Source organism: Abramis brama (assembly GCF_963993115.1).
Source record: "Abramis brama genome assembly, chromosome: 25".
Taxonomy (NCBI): domain Eukaryota; kingdom Metazoa; phylum Chordata; class Actinopteri; order Cypriniformes; family Leuciscidae; genus Abramis; species Abramis brama.
In genome coordinates this window covers 6,381,476-6,396,208 of record NC_139987.1, presented here as the reverse complement: position 1 = coordinate 6,396,208, position 14,733 = coordinate 6,381,476, and the positions used below count along the sequence as shown (strand labels likewise).

At 37.4% G+C, this 14,733-nt stretch overlaps 1 protein-coding gene across 6 annotated transcripts in view; it reads right to left on the bottom strand.

Annotated features, from left to right (window-relative positions):
- strbp (spermatid perinuclear RNA binding protein) overlaps window positions 1–14,733 on the bottom strand; it is a 96,874-nt gene that overhangs the window by 59,039 nt on the left and 23,102 nt on the right. For all 6 annotated transcript variants that reach the window (XM_084104128.1, XM_084104131.1, XM_084104129.1 and 3 more), the window contains exon 2: window positions 5,061–5,128. The gene's annotated coding sequence lies outside the window, so the exon portion shown is untranslated. The remainder of the gene's footprint in view (window positions 1–5,060; window positions 5,129–14,733) is intronic.

The following is a 14,733-nucleotide window of genomic DNA, read 5'->3' as shown; positions in this document are numbered from 1 at the left end:
TTTATTTTTAAGTATTTTTTTAAAAAAAAATTTAGGATACTATGCATCCTGATAAAGTTCCCTTGGCCTTTGGAATTAAAATAGCCCCACATCATCACATAGCCTTCACCATACCTAGAGATTGGCATGGTTTTATTTCAGTTAGCCTAAAAGCTAGTTTGATTTGCATTGAGAGATGATCTTATGGAAAGTACCCCATGCCAATCTCTAGGTATGGTGAAGGCTATGTGATGATGTGGGGCTATTTTAATTCCAAAGGCCAAGGGAACTTTATCAGGATGCATAGTATCCTAAAAATTAATTTTTAAAAAAATACTTAAAAATAAAAATCTGCCTGCCTCTATGGGAATTTAACATTGGGGTGTACTCACTTATGCACCATGTATTTTAAGGAAGAACATTTATTTATTTACGATACATTATTCATTCACAAAGAAAATTGGTGTCCTTAAAGGTTGGATTTTTCCTAATTTTTTTAAATTAAGGCATTAAGTTCAATTTCCAAAATATGATTTTTTATTCCTCTTTTTAGTCAACTTTAGCATGGGTGTATTCACTTATGCATTGCACTGTATATATATATATATATATATATATACACATACATATATATATATATACATACATATATATACATACATATATATACATACATATATATACATACATATACATATACATACATATATATATATATATATATATATACACACACACACACATATATATATATATATATAAGAAAAACAAAAATGATATATGCTCTGCGGAGACAGTGATTGTTGAATGAAGCATCTATAGAGGGTAAAGAGATCCCGATGATCTTTTCTCCGCTGTAGAGTCTTGCGGTCGGAGGCTGTGCAGTTCCCGTACCACACAGTGAGACAAGCTGGTCAGGACGCTCTCTATCGTCCCTCTATAGAAGGAGGAGAGAATGGGAGGAGGGAGTTTTCTTTCCACGTTTGTTCCATTGAAAACACAGCAGTTCCTGATTTCACGCTGGGAAGTTAGCTGTAGTTTTATTATCGAGAGAGCGAATATTGGAGAGGAGAATGTATGGTAGAGCTGGACGGCTTGGGTTAGCTTTCAGCTTAGTACGGATACTGGCCCGCTTTCGCAGGCTCGCACACCGTTTCCGGCACCCTCCAATACCAACGGCCTGGTTCGCGTAGTAGCCCAAGGTCTCGTAGCTCGTCTCGCAGTCCGTCGCTTATTCCTCCTGAGCTTTGTTCTCCAATGTTCAGTAGGATTTGGCAATGGTAGACATATACACAAGAAATACCGAGGTGCATCTATTTAAAAACGTTTCCAATTTGGTGTAAACTACACCAAGCCTTACCATAATAACAAGCACAAACTGTGTTAAATGTTTGACGTGCAAGTAAAAAGGTTTTTCTACTTTACCACAGTAAAGAATGCGGATATAATAGGCCTAAAAGCGAACCAAGGAAGAAACGTTTATAATCCCCTGCAAAAATGGGTGAGACATGAGTGAAGATTTGGGAAAAGAAACAAGAGATTCCATGTCCAGTGGAATAACTAATGGGATATTGTTAAATTCACTGATAATCGGGTGACCAGATCGCAAAACAATACAAAGCCGACAAAGCTTTAATTTATGGACTCACGCACAACTCTCTCATTCGTCATGAATCCAAATGTTTCCATGGCTGCGATGTAATTAATTGCTAACCAATTATTTATTTTGTAAACAAAGCTTTCTGCTTCACTCCTGTCATAATATTCATGACATAAACAGCATTCACATAAAAAATGTTTTGGCAGACCGCCGGTGCTACTGTGTGCGTTTGTCAAGTTACCAGCCCTAGCAGTAGCACAAACTGCTCCACAGGAAATGACAAGGACTGGGAGAAGGTTTCAAGGAAATGATGTCAAACGTCAGATGCTGATCTCGGATTAAATGAGGATTTGGAAAAATACTGTGAAACAGGACAATATGAATATTACTACTACTACACTGAGTTTTACTTAAAATAATAATAATAATACTTTTATTTTATTATGTTTGTTTTATTTACAGTATTTACTGCTTTGTTATTTTTTTATTATTATGTATTAATCATTTTTAAATAATAATATTATATGATACAAGTTTTCTGTTAGTTTTTATTATTGTTTATTATTATTAATAATTTTTAAAACAATAATAATAATAATAATAATAATAATAATAATAATAATAATAATAATAATTTGTGGTATCTGATAACAGGAAGAGACGGCTTCAAGATTTTTGCTTACTAAATTTACGATGTCCGCTCTAAAAGACGTCATCAATGCTAATTGATGACAAAAAAAATGTGTGGAGAATAAACCAACATCAATCAGATGCTACATGCACGATTAACAATTAGCAATTAGCAATGACATGTCAGATGTCCTAAAACCGCAGAGAGGCGTGGGCTGACAAAGTCATTGGATTCTCAAGGACACTGCGGCGAAAGAGAGTGTGTGTGTGTGTGTGCGCGTTTCATCGAGAGAGACGACAAGCGTGCAGGAATATGAGAGGTAGCCTGGGAATACACTCACTTGGATTGGCCGTACCGTGAGCATGTGTGTCAATGTGTGGTTCTGAGAGCGGGGCTTGGCATCCGAGCCGCAAAGCATCCTGGGGGGAGGAGAGTGATAACGGCAGGGTTCGGGACAGAGAATCATCACTCCGGCTAATGAATCGAGGGTTACAAGAGAGAAGAGCAAAGTGGACTCAAGCGGACACAAGTTGTTAGTCTTTGCAACTTGCTCACCCTAGTAGTTCAAGCCAGCGGAAACAATTAGCAACCATTTGGACAGGAAGTCAGAGCATGTTGTTCAGTCGGAGCAGCGATACACTCCATTACATGAACCAAGTCCGAAAGGAGCAATAGAGCTGCCCTAAGCATCCACTCCACTGCACACAGAGCCACAGCGAGCAGACTTAAAAGACAACGTGTGATTGAATAAAATTTGCATGGGTACATTTCTGCCCATGCCAAGACAAGATCAATGCCAGCCACAACCATTACTTGGTTATTTTTTTGCCCCAGACACATTCACTTCACAATTACAACCATGACAAATTGGCCTTTCCTCCTGTGTCAGGGGATGCTTGAGAATGAGCCATCATCCCTGTGTGGACATAAAGGTGTGTGATTACTTTGCCAGTAGTCTATGTTTGGTCTCTACAGTAGTAGAGGTTTCAGTTGTACATCATGAGTGGTGTTGAGGACTCCACATCCATAACCCATCAGAAAGGAACAATCTGAAATTGTTCTGCAATTGTTCTGGAAATTAAACCATCCGCTAGGGCTGCAAGATTTGGAGATGGGAAAAAAAAATTGCCATTTTCTCTAATAAGAAATGCAAAGGCAATTTAAAAACCAGGTTTGCTGTGCTTGTTTGTAGGGCTTCACATTCACAATATATAATAACAATAATATTAATATAATATAAATATATTAGATTATATTAGGCTATATTATGAAGAATAATATTAAATAAATCTAATATAATGCAGTGCTATATACTTTTTAATATTGTAATATTTCACTGTAAAATAAATTACATTTAAGAAAAATAATAATACTTTTATTTTACCTTACAACTGTAAAATTACATTACTAATATTTATAACTGTATTCACTAAAAAGTCATTTTTCTTAATTTTCAAATGTTAAACAATCAAACTTTTTTGGCGGAAATCCACAGGGAGCCCCTAAAGCTGCTCTTTTATTGATAAACGATTCTTAAATCCAAATATGGAAAGACGGAAAGATGGCGCATGTTACGTCCATGTACGTTGTACGTTAAAGTGATCCCAACGAGATTTAAAAAACAGGTTTGCTGTGCTTGTTTGTAGATCTTCACAATATGACAACAAAAATAATAATATAATATAATATAATATAATATAATATAATATAATATAATATAATATAATATTATATTATATAATATTATATAATATAATATAATATAATATAATATAATATAATATAATATAATATAATATAATATAATATAAAGATTATATTATATTTCACTCGTCACATTTTAGTCTCGCGAGATCTCATGCCATCCCCCTATTGATAGGCGCTTCTTAATCAAAGTATGGAAGACGGAAAGATGGCGCATGTTGCGTTCACATATGTACGTTAAAGTGACCCCAACTCTTCAGATTAGAGAGATTGTGTGAAGCAGCATTTACTGTGAACCGAGCCACTCTGAGACACTGAAAACACAGGTGTATAATAAGCTGCTCCTGTGTAAATGAACACAGTGTAGATCTGAACACAGCTTTACTCTGAAACATGCAGCGCATCTATTTAATCAACTAAATCAGCCTTTGCGATTTGATAATCACACTGAGTCAATTCGCAATTGCGGTTATATTATGATTAATCATGCAGCCGTACCTTCAAGATATCTGTCGTCTGACCAGCACACCGACACTCAATTCATGCAATAATGAAGACTGTATCATCATTTTACTCATGTTGTTCCAAAACTTTAAGACTTTCTTTTTCTGTGAAACATAAAAGATCTTTTGATGTTTCTTCTGTATTTGTCCTTACAATAAACGTCAGGATAAAAACAGGATAGGCGAAGGTTCAGAGAGACTCTCAGGAGTAAACAGGTTACGTTCAACTAAACATCTTCATGATACAAAGTTGTGCATAAAAAAAAAACAAGCCTGTCAACCTACAATCCTTAATGTCCAATGGGAAACATCCCATTGATTGTGAAGGGTTTAAAACACGGCATATCTGAACAACACAATTCTGTTTCATCGACAAAAACCAGAGGCGGTGAGGGGGAAAACATTCTAACAAACTAAGACTTCAACACTTGAACCGCATCCAGACCACCCTGTACTAATTATTCCCAAAATAAGCAGTGAGGGGAAGCGCTCCACACCCATAAAGCACATACTCAAAATAAACTCCAGCAAACAGATCCAAGAATGGTCCGGTGGTCTCGAGAACTTCTGATTTATGTGCCTAACCCCAGCCTGACCCGCTCAGGACGGCCGTGTTTGAGAGGTCGAGAGAGAGGTCACGTACCGTCAGCGCTCTCTTCCTGGCCCTCTCCAGCACCTGCTCACGGAGGACAGACGCTGTCGTTTCTGGACCTGTCGAAAGAGAGGATCATTATAAAACAATGACAACTGGGCTGGAGAAACACAAAAGTGCTGCATTCAATGACTGCCACTGTACTTCACTGTCACGTTAACAAGCTTTAATGGGGCCATATCATGCTAAGAGGATTTGTATTGCTATTATGATATAAAACATTGTCAACAACGATCAGAACATAACTGTTTCTCCACCGTCCTCGCAGCTCGTTTATCATAATAGAGGTCATTTACATAAAGGTGCAGTAACAAAAACTGTTCGGAGAGAAGGTGGAAAATGGTTGGTTAATTCCCAATGCTATTTTAGTATCATTGAGATACTATTATAGTTTATTTTGAATTAGATTGTATGTTTATTTTTTCAGTTTTCATTTCAGTTGCGATTTTGTCTATACTGCAGTTTTTATATATTTTTATTTCAGTTTTAGTTTTTTAGTACATCAAGTTAAACTAAATGAAAATGAGAAATTTCACCTTGGCAATAGCTGAAAAAATAAGTTACTTTTTTTATATATATTTTATTTTATTTCAGTTAATGTTTTTGTTCATTTTAGTTCATTTTATTTCAAGTAACAAAAATGTTTTACTGTTTCAGTTTTAGTTTCAAATATAATAACCCTATAATAATAAACCCCACGTCAAATAAAGCAAACAGATAAGAGGTATTTCTGTAATATAACAACTCATTTGAAATGTTTAGGTCACAATTAGTAGAAAGTTGGTTTTACCTTTCAAGCAAAACAAATACATAATATATTAATAAAAATGCAGAACACACACACATAATAATATTAAAAAAAAATTCAAAAATGTATCACAAAAAAAAACCTTCAAATAAATGCTGTTTTTTTACTTTCTATTCAAAGAATTCTGAGAAAAAAAATGCATCACAGTTTCCACAAAAATATGAAGCAGCACAACCGTTTTTAACGTTGATAATAATAATATTAATAAATGTTTCTTGAGCATCAAATCATCATATTAGAATGATTTCTGCAGTAATGATGCTGATCATAGGAATAAATTACAGTTTAAAATGTATTAAAGTAGAAAACAGATATATTAAATTGTAATAATATTTAACAATATTACTGTTTTTAATTTATTTTTGATCAAATTAAATGTAACCTTTGTGAGCAGAAGAGACTTAAGATTTTTTAAATCGTATCAACCCCAAACCTTTGAACGGTAAAGGCTGTATTTATGTATTTATTTATTGAACACTAATAGATGTTTCCTTCGCTGCATTAGCGAAGCCATAGGCCACGCCACAAGCCATTTTCTAACAAATCCAGCGGTGGCTCTCGACTTGTGGTGTGAGATCAGTGTGTTTGAATGCACAATGTGGGCTGCTTTTAAGCATCACCTCAGCACTCTCTGAATCACTGCTGATCCGGCCCTGTTCTACATCTATCATTCCCTCAATGGGCTCCGGCAGGAGAACAACAACATAGCGCTGGCTTTAATCGCACAGAGCCTGTGGTCGTTGTCCGCCGCACCACGCCAGATCCAGATGGCAGAGAGTGAGTAATACAGATAACAGGAGCAGTTCGGCATCACACAGCAGCTCTGCACTAGTCTAGCATATGATCCCTGAACGCCATCGCTGCGGGGGGCGGGGGGCGAGCCGGTGCGCAGTGGAAATGGCACAACCTCCCAGCTCTGTAAACAAAAACTGCTAGCGGTGGGAAAATCGATTCTTAGAAGCATCGTGATGCGGACGATTCTGAATCAATACACAAATGTCAAAAAACTATTTTTTTAAATGTTTTTTTCTTTCTAACAACCCTGAAGAGCAGTTCCCGGACAGTCTGTAGCGTGCGCATAACAGACGCATGATGGCTGAGCGCGAAATCCAAACGGCACCCTCTTTGTTAAAAGCTAACATATGAAAAATTGGCATAATTTCATTGTGGACTATTTTGTATTTTTGTATGAGAGCTGCTTTCTGTATTGTTTAGTTTTCACATCAATATGCTGTAAACTGATCTGTTATCCGTATGTTTACTGAACTGCCCTCCAAGTTAAATGAAGTTACATTTTGACAGTGCTCTCTGCAGATGTTCATTTACTTTTTTTGTATAAGCTGTTTTTGATTGTGGTATACAGCAACAATTTCAAGTCACAAGTCTTAGACTCTTTATTATTTAGTTGTGTATAAGAGCAGCTTTGTATGTTACTAATTATTCAGAATATGCGCAAGTCCACAAGAATTATTTTTGTATGAGAGCTGCTCGTACGTCATTCTGTATTTTTTTTTATTTTTTATGAAAGCTGTTTGTGATTTTGCTAAAGCAAAATGTTTTTTGTTTTGTTGTCTGAAGGATTATATTGTTCATTGCACATAACAGGAGGATGTTGGATAGAAGTCTATTATTTCTTTATTAAGAAGAAATACTTTGCTTTAAAAGTACCAAGTAGTCACACACACACATAAAAAAAAAAAGATGCATCGATAATCGTTTGAGCATCGCAGCCCTCTGAATCGTTATCAAATTGAATCGTGAGGTGCCTATTCCCACCCCTAATAACTGCTGCTATGATCATCAAATCACCATCCACTGTTGGCAATCCATTTCCACTGAACATCCCACCATTTGACCAATAAGAAATAGACCGTTGCCCCATGATCCGCATTTGGAGTTGGAAGTAACACACCTCAACAAGCAATGATGTTTTAATTCAATCATGTGAAGCCGGAAAGAAAACACAACATACAGTACGGCCGCTGGCGTTATTATAAAACAGAACTTGCAAAGTGAATGCAGCACTTTACTGCTTTTATTAGTATTCTCTAAAGTCATCAAATCTCGCAAAGCAGCTGCCTTGCATTTTTTCATCTTTCATGAATGTCTATAATTAACACATTGAAGCTAGAGCTGTCATGATCAGTAGGAACAAGGAACAAAACACTACTGTGGTTTGTAAAGTGAATAATGCATATTTTACAGACATACTATATTCTCTCTCTCTCTATAAAATGCACACACACACTATTCACTTAGGTTACTGAAGAGTTGGTTGTTGTAATGAGTAAACTACATCACCCACATCTTTCAAGTTTTTCCCACAACTCATTCAGTCCTAAAAAGCACTTAAAAATCTTCAGAGTAAAAAGTCATTTTCCAATCACTCTAGAATGAATAATTGTTTCCAAATAGAGCTATTAAGTCATCTGCTGAAAACCTCTATTTTTCACACAGCAAAATATAGGCTACTGCAGAAAAACATATTGCAATGACAGTTTCTTCCAATATTATGCTTAAACGGTTATCTTTTTAACTGTCTATTTTGTTCATGTCATTGTCTATGCGAGTACATAGCCTAATACATAAAATGTCTTTTAATTTAATATAAATAAAAAGCATGTTTTTCCAGAAGGTCACAATTTTAAATATATCTAGAAAAGTAATTTTCTAAATATTACAGACATAAGCCCTATTCGCACTGGATTAGTATTATCTGGGGACCTTGTGAGATTTAGAAATTACCCTCGTGTGGCGCATTCGCACGGGATAAACGAAGCCTGTGATTTTACTGGAAATTACTGACATATCTCCTGGATATGATGTCAATAGGCTATTGCTTGGAAATGTCTTGTCGTTATTATAGGTCTAGCTGTATGATATAACATAAACAGAAGAATGTTCCTTACCACATGCTGCTATACATGTCATCCATCTCCATGTAATCATTCTTTTTGTTTTTGCTCTTCTGATGGTTTTCAGCTTTCTCTTTATGCAAATTGTATAGTTGTATGGTGTATAGCGATATGACCCAGCACCCAAAATACTATCAAAACACTCCAACGCAGCCTCCATTCTTGGCGAAAGATGGATTAAAAAAAAGCACACAGGAAACAAAAACCTTGAAAAAATTATAAACGACCCCGCCAAATCACAGAGACGCCGATTCGCACGGGACTAATATTATCAAAGGACCTCGGTGTTCGGCGAAATATGGTAGGTCATTTGCGGGGGAATTTTTACTTTACAAATTACAGACATGGCCGATTCGCACGGGATTAAGATCACAGACAATCTCCACAATTATTACAGATTACTAGAGGTCACCAGGTAATACTTATCCCGTGTGAATAGGGCTATAGACAAGTTTTTCTCATTGCAAGCCCTTATCTTAAACCGCACCATGCGACTGGAATTTTAAGTGCACAATTATCACAGTTGTCAAACAGTTGAGAGAAGGCAATTATGTAATAATTTCACCTGGCCCGATTGAAAGCAGCCAGCGATCTGTTCTGAAACCCTGACAATGCTCGAGTCAAGGATCAAGTGAGGAAAGTGAAAATAAAAGCAGTTGTGGGTCATACAAATTTACCATTTATTAGTCTTGGAAGCACAATGGATGAAAACAATCACTGTTAAACACAAGCTCTTTTCCTCCCATTCCAAAATTATAATTCAGTCTCTAGTGGGCACTCAACCGCTGCGTCTGAGCACTCTTGAAACTGACCGAGCGTGTGTTTCTGCTACACCTCCATCGATGGGCATCTTGCCAAGACTAAACTGGTAGTGGTGCGAGGTCTCTCTGTGCTTCAGTATCGCTGCAGTGACTGGCGGAGCGGCACGCCTGATTGTTTGATGATAAAGCAGGCACTGGAAATTGTTTTTGCCGGGAGACGGGTGACAATGGGTCATCTCTAATCTTCCCAGTTGAAAAATTAATCCGCCAGTAACTGCGTTCATGAGCCATACGGTGTCTTTTTATCCATGAAAAAGGGGGAATCAAAGGAAAGCAAGAAAAATTAGGACGCAAGGTTACGAAAGAAAACAGCAAAGAAGTTAAACACGAAGGAAGGAAGCAAAAGAGGCAAATAAAGATACAAAGAATGGATGAATAACAAAATATGAACAGTGCAATAAAACATTAAAGAATAACAGCAAGAAAGAATGATTAATGTAGGAAATACATAAAAGAGAAAGGGAAAAAAGGAAGCAAGGAAGCATAGTAACAGAAAGAAAGAAAGAAAGAAAGAAAGAAAGAAAGAAAGAAAGAAAGAAAGAAAGAAAGAAAGAAAGAAAGAAAGAAAGAAAGAAAGAAAGAAAGAAAGAAAATGAATAAGAGGTATGGAAGGAAGGAAGAATAAAAGACAAAGAAAGTATGAAGAAAAGGAAAGAAGAGAAAAAAGGATAGAAGGACTGGAGGAAGGACGGAAAGAGAAAAAGAAGGAACAAAAACAGGAACAAAGGGTGGATAAGAGGAATGGAAGCAAATGAAAAACAGGAAGGAAAGAACCATAATAGACAGAAAAAGGGGCAAAAAAGTGCAGATGAAACATTTGTGCATTTTACAGCTGAAAATGCTTTTAGTCAGACATCATCAATATTACAATGATCTGCAGAAGACCTAATGAGACGTATGAAATACCATGAAACCACAATGGTGTTTATGACTGAATATCGTGACGATATATGGAAGCACACTGCAGTTGTTCTGTAAGACTATTGATGTGAAGTCCTAGTGCCACATTGATCAAGCTGCACTAAAATAGAGGCATTAGCAGAAGTGTGATCAATGCACAGAGCTCTAATTCAAACATCAATAATTACACTCTTATGTGAGCCGCTATGATACAAAGTGCTGCACACTCAATTATCCAGCAAAACAAATGTGAAGTCAGAAGTGAATAATGGCTGCCTCATGAACACGGAGGCCATGACAATTAATTTTAATAGCTTTCTGTCAAGTTTACAAACTAATAAAACTTCAAAAACACAAACACACCAAAATATTAAAAAAGAAAAACAACTAGGACACAATTTTTGCACATACATGTATAGTCAAAACTAGTGTTTTTCCCTTGATCAATCGCCACAGCCAATCATGCTGCATGCTTATCGGCTCACTGACGTTGACGAGAATAGGCTAACCCCTTAGATATAAAAATTTGGTACCGAACGACAAGGCATTTCTTGATACTCAATGGTATTGAGGCAATTTAATCAGTGCCTAAAAAGTTTCGAACACGACACCGAGCCACAAGCAGAACAGACTATGAAATCCTATAATGTTTCCAAATAAAGTTGATAATGAATAAGCTCTGAAGGCATGAACGCAATCCCAAGAACTCCGGCAGTCTGCACAAAACGAGTATATATATTTGTCACAATGAGGAGTGTTATTCCTGCGTCTAAATCGGTCGAACTCCACATACGTGCGATGAGCTAAGCAGGATCGTCAGTTAAGCGGAGCGTGTGGTGATGATGGAAAGTGAAATTCAATTAGCGCTCTCAGACAACGTCTCCCACACAGCGCTCCACTTTGAATACTGGAGAAAAGGTCGCTTTCCAGATGAGAATAGCTCTACTATGGGATACATGTCAAGCATACATGCTATAAATTTTAATTGATAAAGGCCGATGTAATCTACAGACGCCTACTTAAGCTAGGACACTAGATATCATATAAACGGCATCTTTGCCTTTGAGCTATAAAGCCCCGACTCACTACAAGGCACGCATACTAGAGTCCCCTGGCTGGTTTATTGCTCATGACAGCTTTTTCAGGACAAACTTGTTTCTTGTCAGATAATGTTCTTCCTGAAAAAGGCTAACGCCCTCCTGAACATGTTGTGGCAGACCTTTGTAAAAACAACAAAAACTTTCAGCATGCCAAAGAATGGAGTTTCTACTATCTGAACGCCAATCGACAAACCAGTCTGACTGCAAGTCACTTAACAGAGCATCGGGGAGAATCTGCTGGCCAAACCCTAATTTTCTCTTGTCAGCAGCTGTAAAGGTCAGGGATGCCATTATTATGAAGTACCAGAGCCCTTTAGCTTCCAGGAAATGCTGTTCCATTAGCATTATTTAACATGCTTTACAGAGGAATTTAAAAGGATTTGCCACAAAATGTCGCAACAAAATAATTCAGCAGCAAATTAATTAACATCTAAATGATTTCCTACAAAAAGGCTGTAAGCACTAAGCAGTTTTTAGTTGATTGTCCTTATTGCTTAAACTCTTGTAGTTGGTTAAAGCAAAAGGCCAGATTATTCGTTCTTCTCCCACAACACATCAGGAGAAGTGCTCTGCTAAAACATATAGTGTGTGTGTGTATGTATTCGTATACATGTGTATATACTGTACAGACACACTATATATGTTTTAGCAGAGCACTTCTCCTGATGTGTTGTGGGAGAAGAACGAATAATCTGGCCTTTTGCTTTTTAAGTATAGTATAAGTTAAGGCTTTTTGATATAGTATATAGGTTGGGACGCTTGCACACGTGTGTGTGTATACATATAGGCAGGCATTAGCACAAAATATGGATTCAAAAACAAAGACTAAACCTGACTGCCAACAAAGATTTTGGACACACTACAACAGTCTTGCAAAGAAAACAAGCTCATTTTTGGCCAATATATTTCTCCCTTTTCAGAATTTTAATGCGTTTATGAATTTGACTGAACAGATCCCTTTCTGTGTTAATTCAAATGACCGTGAAAATCCATAAAGACTTTAGCACGTCAGTGTGAACAGAGTGACTGACTGCAGAGAGCCCTAATTAACAGTGCCAGCCTTAGACGTCCAGATGTTCTCCTCGGAGAGCTGACGACTGCATCTGAACACACAGAGAGGGATCAGCACAAGGATCAAGAGTGAGAATAAAGATGAAAAAAAAAAAAATAGAAAACAGGCCTAAAAATACTCCAAGCCAACGCATCGACAAAATCGCTTCTGGCTTTGGAAGCTCACTTTTGTGTTAGTGTTCCTTAACGTGTCAGACAACCATTTGTAATGCAAACGGATTGCATTCTCATAATGGTGCGTCACAATTTCGGCTCATGCTTAAATGAACAGACGAGTTCAGTTTTTAATTGAAGTGAACTAAATGATTTTTATTACTATGATTCATTACTAAAATCAAAAAGATGTTGGGGGGGGGGGGGAGAGGGGCGATGCCGCCGTGGGCAAGTGATGTAACTGGTGTGTGGCTGAACACCGTGTCACACCGGAAACACTGACTATATCAGCAAGCCTAGTGCATCACAACATTCTCAGTTTTGCTCGTCTATGGTCAGTTTTCTTTCCTGTCACTTAAGGCCTGTTCACACCGAGAATGATAACTATAACAATAACTACATTAGCGTCCGCACCAGTGGATGATATTGTTCTATTGTTTTTTATCTTCCGCTTTAAATGCTCAATATCTTAAAGTAGGATGGATTCTGATTGACTTTGATTATAGTTGTGGTGTTGACTCTGCTATTCTTTCACATTTAGAATAATTTTAGTTATAGTTATCATTCTTAGTGAACGGGCCTGCAATGACAGAAATGAGCAAGTTAGTGAAGGTTGATATACTTCAGCTAGCTGTGACTCTACCACCACCTTGAATGCGGACAACAACAAAAAAAGCCTGAACCAAAAAATACAACTCCCCTTTTATAATGTTTTATAAACCACATTTCCTGTGCTAAATATAAAAGAGTCTCCGCCGTTCAAGCAAGGACTGAGATGGGCGTAGTCACACATGCACCTGCACACTCATTCTGGGTCGCCTACGAAAGGTCAGAGTCGTGCCGCTGGCCTCTGCTGTGAAAAGCTCACTAACTCGCGAATGATGAAAACATTCTCCTCTGCCATTCAACAAATACAGCTTCTCACCAGGGTCCAGACGCCTTCCATGAGACCAGACGCGTCCTGCAGAGATCTCGCACAAGAGCCGTCCAGCCCGGCTTGAGCAATAAGGCAGTGCTCCAACTGCCAAAGCAGGATTGTTAGCCCAGACTCCCGCAGACAAAGCTATTGTAGCGAAGAGCCAGATCTCTTCCTGCCCGAGAGGAAAATAATCCTCAACAGTATGTTTTAGCAGACAGATCAGGACTTTTGACCCTAACTCAGCCACAACACTGTTCGAGAAGTATAGTAATGCTGGTTCCTGAAGCTAGCAATTTGGTGAAGTGCGCCAAAAGGGTCGAAGTGTTTAACTGTAGCTGCTCTGAAGACAGTTTTCACATGAAAACAGCCCAGAGATTATCCGGCTCAGGCGTCTCAAATAGAACCTCTTATCTTGCCAAACGATGTAAGTGCCTTTGACTTTTAGTAAAGGCGGGCATGCATTCATTCATGATTTTTCACTAGGAAAATAGGAGGGATGACCAATGTGATCAAAATCATTTATAATTTTCATAGTAATTAAATACCACAGTATATTTAAGTGGTATATTTTATCCTAGAAAAACAACCAAACATTTTATACATTACATTAAAATGGCTATTTATTTATTTTAAATATGAAAATAGACTTGACAATAATGAAAAGGTAAGACTTTACACTAAGGTTACATATTGTTAACATTAAAACTATTAGTTAACAAATAACCAACTGCTCAGTGACAGTAGCTGAATGAACTTCCTCATCTGTAGGACAACACAAAGCTTAACTTCACATCCACTTCTCGTTAGTGTGAGAGTTCGAACAAGCTACTCAAGTCAGGCCTGAACAGGAACAGTGGAACTGAAATCGATAGACAGACACCCAGTCTGAACGGGTCAAGCTTTCGCCTCACAAAGAGTTCTCTGTCCACAGTTTAAAAACACGGCCCCTTGCTCAATACAGAGCTCATTCCAGCTTC